Below are 13,577 nucleotides of genomic sequence, written 5' to 3'. Positions count from 1 at the left end.
CCTTATATGTACAGATTCCATTTTGAGTCTAGTTTCATTAGAAACAAACGAAACCAGTATTAAAGCCCTGTACAGAGAGATATTCAAGTTATACCGCGCGAAGGTCAGAGCAGTCGATCCCTGTAACATGGGTGACTTTAACTAATAAACTGTACCAATTGGCCCGACCAAAAATTCTAGAAATAAATCCATGGATGGATATATGAGTCTAAATTCAGGAAAATTTACGAAACCAGTTTCCGAGTTTTGAAACTCGAGATATGATTTTAAGGCGACAGTGACGCAGTTTTTCCAGCCTGACTGGAAATGTCCAATGGATGGGCAAAACAAGTGAACTTGGCTTGCTAACCCCTCGTGTCCGACAATCGGCGATGGTCTCGGGTTCGGGTGTTACAATTTTATTGGTATCGAGCCACGGTTTAGTCGATTCTAGGACTACCGTGAGGTGTTTGGGGTCTAGCTATACATGCCATTAAATGATGAATCGATAGTGTGGTGATTTCTGACAATTTGACTTTGAGTTTGTTTATAGCAATGGGTCCCGATCCCAACCGAGCAATAGCTGATGATGTGGAGAGTGTGGCGCCTGCTCCCGCACAAGGGACAGCGCGGTGGACTCTCAACCTATGGCCAGCAATCCGAATGATGAGGCTAGGCAAGCCTTTTATAGTGTGATGAACGAATGGTTTAATCAATACATTCGAACTAACACGGCTGTCCCACGACCTCCATTCCCGACAAATGCAACCCCACACCTACAATACCTCCGTGAATCGACCAAATAAGGTCAAGTAAGCCCCAATCGATAGGATTCAAAACATGGGGCCACTGAATTTAAAGCTACAGATGATGATGATGCCGAACGAGCTGAATTTCGGTTGGACAACACTATCCGGTGCTCGATGAGCTATCTTGTACACCGATGAATGCTTAAAGTGTACCATCTCCTTGCTACGTGATTCCACCTACTATTGGTGGAGTACTCGACTTCTGTGGTACCTAGAGAGCAAGTGACTTGGGAATTTCTTGATCTTAAGCAAGGTTCTATGTCCGCTACCGACTACTGAACGAAAGTTTGTGAGGCTTAGCCAGGTACACGCGAGAATGCATTTCGTCCGAAGCTATTATGTAAACGCTCGAGGATGGGCTGAATGATGATATAAGGATGTTCATTGGCATTCTCGAAATACGAGAGATCGTAGTACTTGTTGAGCGAGCTTGTAAAGTCGAAGAGCTTAGAAAGGAGAAACAAAAAGTCGATATGGGAACCGGAGAATTCGAAGAGGTCCTCGGAAAGTCTCTTCAACAGCAATCAAGAGATTTCGAGATGATGTGAACCGGTCTAGAGGCGCTTTGGGCTTTTCTAGACGAGGACGCGATCGACCCCTGTGACCACACGAGTCACTTCGATCGCCCGATGGTGGAAATGATCGCCGAGAGAGGCGGAGTGTCAACATTGTGGCAAATGGCATTCGGGAGCTGTTGGTTTCGTGATCGCCTCCGCTATAAGTGTGGATCGGCCGACCACTTTAGGAAGGATTGCCCGAGGAAGCTTGAATGAATGTGAGTCGAGTGGAAACTCGGGTGCTACCATCGCCGAGGTAGGCCACCTAGAAATATGGGCAATGTCGCTGGCGGTCGGGAGGATCTAGAGATGCTACCATCGATCCGAGGCTCGTGCTCCTGCGAGGACTTATGCCATACGCGCACGCGAGGATGCTTGCCTCTCCGGATGTCATTACGGTGCTTTCACCCTTTTCAATACTAAAGTGATTGCGTTGATTGACCCCGGTTCTACTCAATCTTATATATGTGAAACCTTAGTATCCAAAGAAGACTTTGCCTATTGAGTCTACTGAGTTTGTAATTCGGGTGTCAAACCCCTTGGGTCATTACGTGCTTGTCAACAAAGTGTGCAAGAAAAGTCTCCTAGTGTTCCGAGGTTCTTGTTTCCCGGCGGACTTGATGCTTTTGCCGTTCGATGAATTCAACGTTATTCTTGGTTTGGATGGGTTGACCATGCACGATGCGGTCGTAAATTGCAAAAGCAAGACTATCGATTTGAGGTGCGCGAATAACGAGATAATTCGGGTTAAGTCTACGGACTTAAAGGGGTTGCCAGCTGTAATATCAGCAATGTTGGCCCGAAAGTATGTAAGAAAAGAGTGCGAAGCGTACCTGGCGTACGTGCTCGATGACAAGGAATCAGAAAAGAAACCCGAATCTGTGCCCGTGGTTTGTGAATACCCGGATGTTTTCCACTCAAGAATTGCCGGGTTTACCACCGTTCGGAAATAGAATTTGGCATCGAATTGGTACCGGTACCACTCAATTTCGATAGCTCCGTATCGTATGGCACTAACGGAATTAAAGGAGTTGGAAGCTCGGTTGCAAGAATTGGTGGATAGAGGTTTTGCTCACCCGAGTTTTTCGCCTTGGGTGCGCCAGGTGTTGTTCGTGAAAAGAAGGATGGAACCAATAATGTGCATCGATTATCGTCGACAATAAAGCGACAATAAAGAACAAATATCCGCTGCCACGTATCGATGACTTGTTCGATCAACTAAAGGGGCCTCGGTGTTCTCGAAAATAGATTTGAGATCGGGCTATTATCAATTGCGAATCCGAGATTCGGACGTACCCAAGACCGCCTTGAGCGAGATATGGTCACTATGAGTTCCTAGTGATGCCGTTTGGGCTCACTAATGCCCTGCGGTGTTTATGGATTTAATGAATAGAATTTTCAGACCATACTTGGATCGGTTCAGTAGTTGTATTTATCGATGACATTTAGGTCAATTCGAGAGATGAAACCAACACCGAGGCTAGTGTTGCAAATCTTACGAGATAAGCGCTTATACGCAAAGTTCGGTAAATGTGAATTTTGGTGAAAGAGGTTAGTTTTTTGGGGCATGTGGTGTCCGTGACGGGTGTCGTGGTGGACCCGAACAAAATTTCGACCATAGTCAATTGGAAACCTCAAGGAATGTTACCGGTTAGGAGCTTTTGGGGCTTGCCGGATACTATCGACGATTTGTGAAAGGTTTTTCGATGATAGTGCGTCGATGACGAAACTACTCCAAAAGATGTTGAGTTCGAGTGGTCGGAACGCTTGTCAAGAAAGTTTCGATCGACTAAAACTTGTTTAACCGAGGCCCCAGTGCTAGTACAAATAGAGTCCGGTAAAGAGTTTGTCATATCTGATGGCGCATCCTTGCTTGGGTTAGGTTGTGTGTTGATGCAAGAAGGTCGAGTTGTGGCTTACGCGTCGAGACAACTAAAGCCGCATGAGAGAAACTATCCGACCCATGACCTTGAACTAGCAGCCATAGTGTTCGCCTTGAAGATATGGCGGCATTACTTGTTTAGAGAAAGGTGTCATATTTATTCGGACCACAAGAGTCTAAAATATTTGATGACTCAGAAAGATTTAAACCTGCGACAACGACGTTGGCTTGAGTTGTTGAAAGACTATGAACTCAGCATTGATTATCACCCGGGAAAGGCCAACGTGGTGGCCGATGCTTTAAGTCGCAAGGCACTGTCTGCTTTGAGAGCGATGGATGCTCATTTATCCGTTTCACCCGAGGAGGTGCTAGTAGTCGAATTAGAGGCCAAACCATTATTGATTCATCAAATACTTGAATCTCAAAAGGTCGACGTTGAATTGGTCGCTAAGCGAGCCGAATGTGTTTCGGATGAAGAATCGGAATTTCAGATTGACGACAATGACTGCTTGATGTTCAAGGGTCGATTATGTATTCCAAGGGATTCGGAACTTGTTTCGATGATTTTGAGCGAGGCTCACAGTAGTCGAATGTCAATCCACCCGGGTAGTACTAAAATGTACAATGACCTGAAACGCCAATTTTGGTGGCCCGGTATGAAATAAGATATTTCTGAATTTGTTTCAAGGTGTCTGATATGTCAACAAGTGAAAGCTGAACATCAAGTGCCATCGGGATTACTTCAGCCAATCATGATACCTGAATAGAAATGGGATCGAGTGACAATGGATTTTATATCTGGATTACCAGTGTCGGCAAGTAAGAAAGATGCGATTTGGGTCATTGTTGATAGATGACCAAGTCGCTCATTTTATCCCCGTCTCGCACGGATTTTTCGCCGATAAATTGGCGTAATTATACGTCTCCCAAATTATTCGATTGAATGGGGTGCCTATTTCTATCGTGTCGGATAGAGACCCAAGATTACGTCGCGATTTTGGAAAAAAAATTACAAGAGGCTTTGGGTACCAAGTTGCATTTCAAAGACCGCTTTTCACCCCCAAACCGATGGTCAATCCGAGCGGATAATTCAGATACTTGAGGATATGTTAAGATGTTGCGTCCTCGAGTTTAGTGGTTTATGGGAACGGTATTTGCCATTGATTGAATTCGCCACAACAACAACTTTCAATCAAGTATTAAGATGGCACCCTACGAGGCCTTGTACGGTCGTAAATGCCGTACACCATTGTTTTGGACTGAGCTCGGTGAAAGCAAGATTTTCGGGGTGGATTTGATTAGGGATGCTGAACAGGAAGTGAAAGTAATCCGTGAAAGTCTGAAGATAACCTCCGATCGTCAGAAGTCGTACGCGGATCTGAAGCGTAAGGATATCGAGTATCAGGTGGGTGATAAAGTGTTCCTCAAGGTATCGCCTTGGAAAAAGATACTCAGATTCGGCCGTAAGGGCAAGTTGAGCCCGAGGTTCGTTGGGCCATATGAGATATCTGAGCGAAGTCGATCCATGGCATATCGTTTGACTTTGCCCCTGAACTCGAAAAGGTTCACGATGTCTTTCACGCTTTGATGCTTGACGTTATAGATCCGATCCATCGCACGTGATTAGTCCATCAGAAATTGAAATTCAAGCTAATATGAGTTATGAGGAAGAACCGATTCATATCCTATCACGAGAAGTGAAAGAGTTGTGAAACAAGCGGGTTCCGCTAGTAAAAGTGTTATGGCTCAAGCACGGGATAGAAGAAGCTACTTGGGAGACCGAGAACTCAATGAAAGAGCGATATCCAAACCTATTTACGGTAAGATTTTCGGGACGAAAATTTCTTAAGTGGGGAGAGTTGTGACAGCCCAAAATTGACCCTAGTCGGAAGGTGGTCTCGGGACCACAAAACCGAGGCATAAAAATAATTAAAATTTATTTTGATGCCTATAATATGTGTGTGCTCATGTATGACATTTTATGATGATTGATTTAGTGTTATAAGGGTGAATTCCACAAGAAAGGACTTAGTAATGAACTTTGAAAGTATGATAGGAAATGTGTGATGACTAATTAAAGCATGCATGCAAAATAATGGACTTGCATGTCAAATTCCCCTTTATAGGTGGTGGCCGCCATGACAAGGAGGATGGGCTAAACATGTCATGAAACATGTTTTGTTGGTGCATTAGGGTGAAATAATAAACAAAGGTGTATGGGTGATAAAAAATGAAAAAAAAATGTGTGTGAGTGTGGTAATCCCCCCATTGCCGTGAGTTGTAGAGAAGGAAAGAAAAAATTTTGTTCATCCTTTCTTTGAGCCAAAACTAAGGAAGAAGGAGGATTTTTGCTTCATGCTTGGTTTGGAAGAGATCTAGAAGGAGATTTGGCCAAGTTTGCATCAAGATTAAGGTATGTATGAGGTTGTGTTAGGAGTTTCATGCATGTTTTGGTTGCTAACTTGATGTGCATGTTAGCCATGGCTCAAATCTTTGTTAAGCCATGGAAATGGTATTTGGCCAAAGTTGTTATGGTGATAAAGCCATTGCATGCTAAGTGTGAAGCTTGATGATGATGCATGCAATGATGGATTGTCTACTCTTGAGCAAGATTTTGAGCCTTCTTTTGATTTATCATGATTGAAGTTGAAAAGGAGCATGATTGTCATATTCGCCATTCATGAGCATGGTTCATGCTTCTTGCATGTTAGTTAAAATTTGTATTTTGGATGGCTATGGACACCTTGAAAATTCGCCATGCTCATATTGTATATATATGTTTGCACATGATGTTTTGGCTATGAAGTAAGTGATGAATAAGTTGGTTTAAAGAAGAAGATGTTGAAGAATAATTGTGAAATTTCAAGCACAATTCGGCCTAGCACACATATAAGTGCTTGATGCTATATTATAAGTTTTGAGCCACAATATGCAAAGCATTAACTAGTAAAATGCATGCTGTTTTTGTGAGGTATTAAGTGCAAAATTGACCTCAACATGTACATGAATATTCGGCCTTGGGTAGCCTATTGAAGGCCTTAGCTTTTCCTTGATGCTCGAATAAATTGTATTGAATTGCTTGATGTAGTATAAAATGTGCATGACCATTGTGTATTCAAGCTAAAGGGTGGCCATATGACCATTTAAATTCCTTGTCATATTCGGCCATAAGCTAGCACAATGAGGTTTTGATAAATTGAATTTGTTTGAATTAGCTCAAGAGCTAAGAGGGCCACAATTGGACAAGGGGAAGGAAAAAGTAATCGAATAGCCGTAAAAGCCGTTCGACAACATCCGAGGTAAGTCCTCAAGAAGTGATCTTACTTGAATTATGTAAGATGAAACATGGATGTGTATGATTATTGATCATGTGTGTATGAGTATTTGAATTCCACCCGCTAAGTCCCGGCGAATATGCTAATGATTATAATTGTGTTTGAGCCTTAGTAACGAAAATGAAATATGTATGTCCAATGATTATTGATGTATGTGTGCATGAGAAATTGAATGATATCCGGCTAAGCCCCAAGACAATTATGCTGAAATTTATATCCGGTTAAGACCAAGGCAATTGTGCTAGTAGCTATATCCGGCTAAGACCAAGGCATTCGTGCAAGTTGTTAAATCCGGGCTAAGACCAAGGCATTTGTGCAAATCGTGATATCCGGTAAAGTCCGTTGGCCTTGGTGCGGGTTACCATAACCGGGCTATGTCCCAAGGCGATTGAACGAAAACCGACATCCGGATAAACTCCAAGGTATGTGATTTGAAAATTATGAGCTTGCTGGAAAATTTCAGCTAATGCACTTGTGAAATTTCCCAATGATAAGGTAAGTGCGGTGTGTGCTTTGCGCTAGGAGTAAGAGCGTATGAATATCCGCTCCTATGATGGAGCTAGTTATCGGCCTTAATGAAGCCGTTATTTGTGTATGAACATAAGAGTTGGGATGGTAAAGTAAGTATGATTATGTGAATGTGCATTAATGAAATGATGCATTTAACTATGTGAATGTATTGCTGTAATTAGAGTTGATTATATTCCTTGAGACTTACTAAGCATAAAATGCTTACTCCGCCGCTTTGGCTCTCGCTTTCTAGATTTCGCCGATAGCAATCGGATTCGGGATCGTTGAAGTCGAAGTCATCCACACTATCAAGCCCCATTTTGGTATAAATTCTTGGTTGAACTTGAAATGGCATGTATAGGACTACCCTTGTTTGTTAAATATGTGGTGATGTAAGTATGTACGGCCATGCGAAAATGGCTCGAAAAGGAACATGAACTTAGAATAATTGTGGTTTGTATGTATATATTTGGTGTCATGATGTGGCTATGGCTTGAAATGGGAATGTTGGTCATATGATCAGCCATTGGCATGGTTAAAATGATCATATATGAACCTATGTATGGCAAAGACTAGTTGGTTCATGGAGACTACCAAATAGGTAAGACCTACGTTAAAACAGATGCTGCCAGCTGCAGTGACGTGAATGTGAAAAATCACCAAAATTCGTAGAAATGGAATTAAATAGTGAATAAGCTATGTAAATGAACCTTGATGAGTCTATTTTCATATGGAAGAAACGAAATGGTCATAGGAGTTACATGTTAAGAGATATTAATGCTATTGTGAGACAGGGCCAGAACGGTTTCTGGGTTCCCTGTCGCAACTTTAAAATTTACTATAAATTATCCAGAAAGAATTAGGCGACATACCTTATATGTACAGATTCCATTTTGAGTCTAGTTTCATTAGAAACAAACGAAACCAGTATTAAAGCCCTGTACAGAGAGATATTCAAGTTATACCGCGCGAAGGTCAGAGCAGTCGATCCCTGTAACATGGGTGACTTTAACTAATAAACTGTACCAATTGGCCCGACCAAAAATTCTAGAAATAAATCCATGGATGGATATATGAGTCTAAATTCAGGGAAAATTTACGAAACCAGTTTCCGAGTTTTGAAACTCGAGATATGATTTTTAAGGCGACAGTGACGCAGTTTTTCCAGCCTGACTGGAAATGTCCAATGGATGGGCAAAACAAGTGAACTTGGCTTGCTAACCCCTCGTGTCCGACACCGGCGATGGTCTCGGGTTCGGGGTGTTACATGGGTTGTTACACGATTTGTTGGCCATTGATAGTTATTACTCGCGATCCTCTCGATGATCTCATAAGCCTCATTATAAGACTTAGACAAAATTGCACCATTCGTAGAAGCATCTACCATCAATCTTGTATGTGTATTGAGACGATTATAGAATGTCTCCAACTGGATACAATGAGGAATCCTATGATGAGGACACTTACGAAGTAACTCATTGAATCTCTCCCAAGCCTCATACAAAATTCGTCATCCAATTTTTGGACAGTTGTGATCTCGTTCCTCAACTTAGCGTTTTTGCTAGGTGGGAAATACTTAACCAAAAATCTCTCTTCTAATTCTTGCCATGTAGATATGGAAATTGGTGGCAATGAATTGAGCCATGCTTGTGCTCGATCTCACAACAAGTACAGAAACAACTTCAAACTCAATGCATATTCAGCCACATCGGCTATCTTAAATGAACACTCACCTCCATAAACAATTGAAGGTGGAGATGTGGATCATCCGTGGGCATACCATTGAATTGGCCCACCGTTTGGAGCATTTGAAACACCACTGGTTTCAATTCAAATTTGGTTGCCTCAATATCCAGCCTTTTAAGTCCTGGATTTAACTTGCTGAAAAATGGCACAACATATTGTCTGATGCATCGATCCCTATCATCGGCAATTAGGATAGGGTTCCGTATATGATCGGCTTCATTACCTTGGTCTTGATTCTGATTTCCAAGGTCTATATCGACTAGTCTTTGAGCTATTTGTTCACATCTTCCTTATCTGAAAGTTCACTCAATTTCAAGGTCTACAGCGAGTAAATCAATAATCTGATCTATACTCATAAACACCTGAAAAGAAAATCACACAATTAAAAAGAATAAGTTAGTAATGTTAGAAATAAACCAAATTGGAAGTAAATAATTTCACAGCAAAAAAAAAAATGATATGAAAATAGTTAACAATCCCCAACAACAACGCCAAAAACTTGTAACGCATAGGTTTGTGCAAGTATACATAGTCATTATCAAGTAGTAAGTAAGTATCAAGTTATTGTCTCCACAAAGATTGTATTTGTGTTAAATCACTTAATTGTAAAATTATACTAACAACTTGGTAAATAAAAACACAACATGGTTGAGAAGTGATGCTTAAAATTAAATATATTAAACTAAATGCAATGATCCCTAATGTAAATTACCCTATGTATGCAAACTATATGAATGAAATAGATTTTAGCAAAATTAAACACAATTTGCAACAATTATAACATAAATAACTAGGACAATTGCTTTAATTAAACTTAATTTATTATCAACATGCTTAATAACATTTGGAAAAACATTCCATGGCAATTTGATCTTTCATGAGTTTGAAAACCACATTAGGTCCTTTCGGAATCCTTTACTTAGTAAATACACATTTTACTTATCCTTATTTACTAAGGGTTTCTTAGCATTCATGTGAGGTAATAGAGACGTGTTAGGTTTGAAACAGTTTAATCACACAAATCTAAAAAATATGCAGATAACAGAGATTGGTTAGAGTTGTTATGCAACTTGCAATTTAATCGGGTTAAGATCTAAATTGAGCATGCACATTCCAATTATGCATCCACTAGTCGTCGCTTGCTTAGGATCGCTCAGCTAATTCTAGTGCATTTCAATCACGAATGGACAAAATACAAGCTTGATTTTAATTGAAAACATGTTCGATTGAGACACAAACATTATAAGCATGAATCAAATAATTTAATCAAAGCAATCATCCTAGCTTAAATAAAATTAAGCTAACATTGTTGTAAATAAGAACAAAGAACACATACCAACCATTTTTAGATTAAACTAAAGAAAAGAAAGATTAAACCCAAATCAAAGTGGCTGTCACCTAAGACTCTAACTTACGAGGCCCCTTCACTCCTTTGCTTTGCTCCTTTGCTAATGGCTCTCCAAGGTGGCCGACCAAGGGCTCTTTAAGAGGCTTAATTGCTAAAATCCCTATGAAGAGATGATGCTTGGCATGGGGAATGGAAAATGCTAAAGAGAATTGAGAGAGAAGAGAGAATGATGAGGGATGAGGGGTTATTGATGAGATCAAATGAAGTCTTATTTGTAGGTGAAGAGAGGAGAGTATTTTGCTAAAAATAGAGAGGTTTAGTCTCTTCAAGCTTTTCCAATGAGCGTCGACCATGCTTAGTGGATTTAAGTTGAATTTTGCTTGATTTTTAAGCAATTTAAATGCCATAACAACTCAGGACTTAGACTCAGTCAAATGTAAATCTTTGGGCAAATCTCTAATTTCTTCAACATTGCAAGGACCTTGTGTAATTAAACAAAAAAGTGGTTTATGTGGACAGCCATGTGTAGCCAAAATTGGGTTGACTTGGTCTTCAATTTGGATAGTTTTTGTAATCAAACAAAGCTATCAGACCTGTCCAAAATAAATCAATGAATTAATGGGCCAAAGAATAAAATTTATCCAATTTAAAAAATTAATTAAAACCAAAATTACTAATAAAATATTTTAAAATGAATTATTAAATATAATTTTATATTTTATTATTTAATTTAATCATACATTGCCCATTTTATGTCTTAAAAATATAATATGTTTAAATAAATATAAAATAAGTCATTTTATGCATGAAAACTATGTAATAAAGCATAAATTCACATTTTAATAATTTCTATGCCATAATTTCATAATTTCACATATTTCATTAATTTATTAAACAATTACTTAGTTTTAAGAACAAATTTAAGTAAAAATGTAATAAATTACATCGGAAAAATCCTATATATTTTTCAGTTTACATTATATAAGTTGTTTATTCATATGACCAAATGTTTGAATTGTATATTTTGGTAAGTTGAGTTAATTTTCATATGAGCTTACTAAGCTTTATAGCTTACTCAGTTTATTTTCCGTGTTTTATAGTGTAATCAAAGCTAGCTTAGATTTGGGAATCGTCAGAGACCTCATCACACAATCAAGCTATCACTTTGGTACTTTTGAATCTATTATTTTGGTTATATGGCATGTATAGGAGCTTTGGTCATTTTTTTAAATATTTTGGTAATGAATTTAGCTATTTGAATTGGCTTGCAAATGATATGTGTTTGGTTTTGTTTATAGCCCTGTGAATTGGCTTATTTTGTCATGCTTGGTGATGTATATATATATATATCTGTGTGTGTTAAAGGCATTGGTTATGTGATTGGTATTTGCTATATAAATGTTTATAGTGAAAGGTTGATTTGTGAGATATGGCATGTTTGTGGTAATAAACAAGTAATATATGTTTGTAAGTGACCATATGGATGTTTTGTGAATATGCACTTGATATGAAATTGAATGACAAATAATGATACTTGTGTAACTTGTGGATGATGGTATAGAATTAGTATGAATTAAGCTTGGTTGAGATTGATTTGAATGTTTATATATGGCATGTTTTTGTGCCAATTGGGTTCGTATAGGTGTGTGCAAATTTGGGCGGCAAGATGGCTTGGTAAATAGCCTATTTTTGTCCACACGGGCAAAGACACGGGTGTGTGTCTCAGCCTTGTCTGACACACGGTCAAGTTACACAGCCGTGTGTCCCCTGGTGTTGAATTATAAATCAAGTCAGGATGCCCCACACAGCCCAGCACACGGGCGTGTGACTTGGCCCTTGGGCATAATTTAGTATACCTTACAAGTTTGGCATGACCTAGCACTCGGCCTAGCACACAGGCGTGTGTTACCATTTTGATGGGCACACGGGCATGTGGTTGGTTGTGTGACCCAAGTTAGAAAGTTACACGGGGTCAGACACATGCTGAGACACAACCATGTGATTCCTTTTTGAATGTCCACACGACCTGTGAAACGGACATGTATTTGGCCGTTTGAGACACACGACTGAGCCACACAGGCTTGTGTCCTCTATATTTTGTAAAAATTTCTAAGTTTTGTAAACTTTTCCTAAGTTATCGGTTTAGTCTTGAACCACCTCAAATGCATGTTTAGGGCCTCATAGACTCGTATTAGGGACAATGTGATTGTTTATGAATGATATTTGTATGAAAATGGAAAATGTATGTGAAATGTATGTTCAATTGTATAATAAGTTCAGTAATGCTCCGTAACCCTATTCCAGCGTTGAATACGGGTGAGGGGTGTTACAACTCCCCTATGGAGGCTGAATATCTAGATGTTTTTTATTCTACAAAAAGAAGCAATATGGCTTTGAAAGTTCCTTATGGATCTTGAAGCCATTCTTAGTACGGAAAAGGCTATCACACTATATTGTGACAATAATACAATAATAGTTAATACCAAGGAAACTAGAAACCACTAAAGGACAAAACATATTGATAGAAAGTATCATATCATAAGAGAGATCGGTGTAGACAAAATTGTGGATCTAGTTAAAGTCGCATCTGAGGGCAACGTTGCGGACTCGTTTACCAAGACTCTACTAGCTAAAAGATTTGAGAAACACGTGAAGAGCATGGGAATACATAATACGACTCATCTACTTCACTAGGGTAAGTGTGAGACTTTTGGATCAAGTGCCCTGAGTGTAGTATATTCATTTATAAACTTGTAATTTTTTCAAATAGTTTGGTTAATAAAATAATTAATGGATTACATTAATATTCTTTATATAATGTCCTAAAGTGGTTTTTCCATGTAAAGAAAAATAGAAGCAAATATTGGCTCAGTATTGGTTGTCAAATGTTTAAACTAACACTAACTGGTGTTACGTGGTTAGATCATAATACTGAAAGAGAACTTATATTAGTAGATGAACCTAAAACTGTCCTTAGTCTAATTGAAGATTTAGTAAACTGATTGAAATATTAATATATAATCTATCAAGTCTAATTGGAATGATGCTTTATCTTGGGCATTGGAGCAGATGACTCTTAGAGGATAGAGACATAGACGTGACTGACTAAAGTAACAGTACATCAAACTGGACCAAGAAGAATAGATCCTGAATCTGTTTCTAGATTTATTCACTTGTGACATTTAAAGTATGGCACACCTTGATCTTGAGTGGATGATGCGTGACTCGTATACTTTGATGTATGTAAAAGTCTGAGTTCAAATAGATAAGAAACAGAAAGCTGGTGCATTGGGTATACGATTTCTACAATATGTGGCATCATTCACAATAGAGGAATTCTTAGCCCAAGACATGGGTAAATGATATCCTCTCATTGGCATTATATGATAGATGAAAAGTAAACATGGCCAC

At 39.1% G+C, this 13,577-nt stretch overlaps 1 non-coding gene across 1 annotated transcript; it reads left to right on the top strand.

The window, feature by feature from the left end:
- Positions 1–8,517: 8,517 nt before the first annotated feature.
- LOC128290818 (small nucleolar RNA R71) lies at positions 8,518–8,623 on the top strand. Its single transcript, XR_008280603.1, has one exon. It is a non-coding gene; the product is annotated as a small nucleolar RNA R71 (small nucleolar RNA).
- The last annotated feature ends 4,954 nt before the right edge of the window (positions 8,624–13,577 follow it).

The sequence above is a fragment of the Gossypium arboreum genome, chromosome 3, assembly GCF_025698485.1.
Source record: "Gossypium arboreum isolate Shixiya-1 chromosome 3, ASM2569848v2, whole genome shotgun sequence".
Lineage (NCBI taxonomy): Eukaryota > Viridiplantae > Streptophyta > Magnoliopsida > Malvales > Malvaceae > Gossypium > Gossypium arboreum.
Note: the sequence above shows the minus strand (reverse complement) of the source record. Positions and strands in the feature narration are given on the sequence as shown.